The sequence below is a fragment of the Cyprinodon tularosa genome, unplaced genomic scaffold (assembly GCF_016077235.1).
Source record: "Cyprinodon tularosa strain WSP-4 unplaced genomic scaffold, ASM1607723v1 ctg523, whole genome shotgun sequence".
Taxonomy (NCBI): Eukaryota; Metazoa; Chordata; class Actinopteri; order Cyprinodontiformes; family Cyprinodontidae; genus Cyprinodon; species Cyprinodon tularosa.
In genome coordinates, this window is record NW_024039256.1 from 204107 (window position 1) to 208585 (window position 4479).

Genomic DNA, 4479 nt, shown 5'->3' on the forward strand with positions numbered 1-4479 from the left:
ATAAAAATATTAAGTGGTGACAGAGGTTACAGTTCTGTAGAAGATCTGAGCAAAGATCGGGTTGCAGTGGCATTGCCACAAGTTCTTAGGAGTGGCCAGGTAGGGACCAATGTGCGCAGAGGGGTGGAATAAACCAGACACCCACCAGACCCTAGGGTCAAGACTAATTAGATGCACATATACTTAAGAATGAATGCTTGAAATAAAGGTCTGGTAAATGATCTTCTTTAAGTTCTGAGTTCAGGAGTGAACTTATATATATAAATATACTTAAAAATATATCTACATATATTCATATATATCTATATCTATATATATATATATATACTGTATATATATATCGAGAGAGAGCGAGAGAGTACTTTCTTACCTGCAATACTCTAAAGATTGTCCACTATACTTTTAGCAGTTATGCATATTTGGTTGCAGATACCCATAACTGTTTCTTTCCTATAAAGCAGAAAAAAAACTAGCCCTGAAAAAAGTAAATTCAATACTCATTATCTTTAATGTTAGTATATTGATGTAAGTGAATCAGAAGAGTATTTTTATTCAGGTTTTGATTCAATGTAAAACTAAAATGTAAAATTAGGTACAACTTTCCGCTTGAGAGTATTTATGCATCCATCGTCTGTTTTAGAGTGGAACCGCTTGTGAATTATGTCCACGTGGGATTACCTGGCAGGGGTGGCCAATTGCTGTGTTCGATTTCAGACGCTGCGTCCTCCAAGGACCAAGTCTACCTGGACTGGATCCTTGGACGTCCTTGAAAATAAGGAGGCGCAAGAGTTTTGGCTATGGATTCAAAAAGGTCCAGCCTTCTCCGGCTTTCATTGCCTGTAAACGTTGTTGACTAGCAACCGTGAGAGTTGACACAAAAAGAAAGCAAAGAATGGATACTAAAATTCCCACTACAGTTCTTTGTGCCAATAACATAATAACAATAATAATCCTGGGATACCCAAGTCTACGTAGGACATGTCAGACCTGTCCTTCAAAACTGGCAAAAACAAGGCTGCATTTGTTGCATTCATCCACATCAAGCCAAGAGCCTTGGTAGATAAGGATGCCACACTAGCTGTTATCGCTTCAGTTATTTCACCCAGTCCCATTAGATGAAATATTCTAATGGCTGTCCATTAGTAGCTACCTCAGATTTTGCAATCATATCTATTTAACAAGACAAACTCCTCATTCAGCTTCATTCAGCCGGAAACAAAGCTATGCCCAACATTTGTGTGACGTGATCAAATGAGCTAATTGTATTGGCTAGAAGCTGCTCTACCTCTTCAACTCTATTTTGCTTTGGCTTGAGTTCATCAAAAGATCAACACATTTGCAGTTAAATATTTTGCAGGCAAATTTTTACCAGATAAAAATTCAGTTTAAGGAATTTAATTCGTAAAAAATATTCAGTGTCTAAAACTCGGTGCAAAAAAAAAGGCAGATTCCAATGAGACTGTTTTTCTTCCATAATTGCAAGTAAAGGCATTTTCAGATACTGTCGGCCTCAGTCTTTCTATGCATTTGTATATACAGAAGTTTCTATAGTAGATCCTCTGATTTCTGAGTGGAATGGTTCAGAACCAAAACTTGGGTTGCAGATTGGCATGGATTCTACCACCCCCTACTGGATGGCAGGGTCATAAACATACCAAAACAAGTGGAACTGGAAAAAATAAATAGATGAAACCTATTATTAGACGAAAATAACTGGTAATACCAATAAAGATGTAATACAAGTCTTAAAATAAAGTCTAATACTTAAGATACACTGCAATCTTACAATGAATTACTGCTAAATGTTTTATAATAGGGGTTATTTTATTGTATTTTATTATATTTATTACATTTAATTATGTTAAAAAAGAAATGAAATGTTAGAGCTGTAAATTTACAGCCATGTGTTTATATTACTGTTTTTATATATATATTTTTTTACTATTTTTCAAGACTGCACTTTCTAAAAAATTGAAATTGTCTAGAGAGCTGTTCTTAACCAAATTTCTTTTTGTTTTACACTTGTGCATACAAAAATCAAAAATGCATCTCTCTATGTCTAACTCTAATTATTTTGAAAAATCTATTTTTTAAATTCAGAACAACAATATAAAGAAATGTATTTTTTTTTCTCAAATCACTAGTATCGTATCAGGCCTTTTCACACTTCTACTGCTGATAAGATTGGACAACCCGTCTCTCGTCGAGGCACAATTGTTTCTAGATCTGAGACTCCAACACCGATCCCCAGGGCTAAAACCTTTAGTCAAATTTAGGCTCAAATGTTATGAAATATTCCTGGTTAAATAGATTAGGCTCTGAGAGAAACAAACAGAAAAAGCAGGAAGAGAGTTGACATCTTGCATGAGAAATAACAATAGAGAAGGAGTGGGAGCTGCTTCTGAGGGTTCCCACTCCTCCTCCTCCTTACAATGAGTCAGGCTTTAAAGCGATAGTTCGGTATTTTTGACATGAATCTCTATGGCATCCCCATCACCAGCGGCATGCAATCACACTGACTAACCCCTGGCAGCGTCCTGTGAGCAGAGTTATCGTCCAGTTTTGGTCAAGCCAAAAGTAGTCCGGCAGGTTTTTAGGAACAGCGAAATAAAACTTTTCTCTTCCCAAAACATTATGTGTTCAAAAGAGCGATATTTTTGCATCCCAAAAAGATTGTAGTGGAAAAAGTCACACGTCGTTATCAATTGGTCCTATTTTCTCTCTGTTCGTATCAGTGCGCGCCGTCATTCAGACAGCGAGCCCAACAACAGCCATGTCTCCTTCCGCCGCGGAGGGACAGCACTTCTGAAAAACGAGATTGGGAGATCCCAGCTCTCGCTGCAACCGTACGCTGGAATGACCCAGATGCAAAAAAGTGCAATGTTGCAAGGAGTTTTGTGATATCTGGTATTGCGTGGGTCCTCCTTGTGGCTGGCTCCAAATCCATTCGGAGTTCCCCCAACAGCTCCAAAATGGCAATGCTGGATAAACGACATGTTTTGATGATCGTTTCCTCGTTCATTCCAAAAATATTCACACGGAGTGAAAAAATGCATTCTCTGCGTCTCCTTGCTTCATTTCGATGTCTCCTTCTTGCGACAATAACCGCTGCCATGTGTGCGCAATTACGCATACAGACCATTTGCACCTTCTTTTGAAACGTGTTAAATATAGAGTCAGATACCGTTAGCAAAATTGCTTTCAGGTTTGATAAATCACTTTGCGAGTGCTAAATTAATATATTTACATGTTCTCCTCCCACAAGACGCACTTAACGTGTAAACGCCCCATATTGCATATTCATTGCAGAAAAAGTACTAAATGGATAAGAGGCGCTATTTAGCACGTTTTAAAGACCAAATCCTTTTAGCACGCTGTTGATAGATCAGTTTGTAAATTTTTTAGCGTGCGCAGTGAAATAGCTCACGTTTTTATACACGCAAACATTTGATAGATCCGGCCCTATGTAGTAGAGTGATGATCCAGGGTTGCTTCAGGACCATGTGCTCTGCTCCCCAAAGGAAAAAAAATCCTTGAGATCATGTCAGACATCAGTTTCTGACATTAAGGTTGAGAAAACTAGGGTTATAAAAAGGGACGATGATCCAAACCACCTCAGGGAGTCCATCTCTGAAAGGAAACTATAAACGTTTTATGTGGCTCACTAACAGCCCTAACACAAACTACAGATGCACTGATACAGTTTTTTCAGACCCAATCTGATACCGATATCTAGGACACCGATACGATTCAACTGTTAAATGATTAAACCATATATCTTGCCATGTGATTAAAGGCTTTAGCCTTGAAATTAATATTTGTTTAAAAAAAGGTAACAAATGAACAGAGACATACAGTGTAAAGGTACTTTATGTTATTTATTAACTAAGCAGCAAAAATAATAAAATAGTTTCCTGTAAAGAGCAATGGTCTGGATCTCTGATATCATTGATATGCGATTCAGCTAATTAGTCAATACCGGAAACACAAACCAAGATATTGTTGTGCCTTAATCAGTGTTGTTTGGGTGGTAGAATTAAAACAGTTCTTCAAATAAGAGCAGCTTTTAAGATACCTTTTATACCCCTTCATATTTGTATTCATATTTTTTTTCTTCTTATTTTAGAATGAGATTCATGATCCAAAACATGAAAACTTAAGAAAATAGTTAAGAAGAAAATATTCTCCAGGAAAGATACATCTATTTTTTACTGCACTATATATTAAGATATTTTTTTCTTGAAATTTTTATTAGTTTTTTTTATTATTTTTTAGAATCGGTTTGAATTCCCATCTTATCCTCAGATAACCACATACAAGTTTAAACAGCTCGGGCTTTAGGCAAACCTGCCTTCTGCTGGAAATAAAATGCTACTCCTGAAATAGAAAACAGATAAAATTCCTTTATGTTCAAGTTTATGATCAAACCAAAAATAAAACAGTTACTGGGATCTTGTTGAATTGTGTTTTGACTATCAT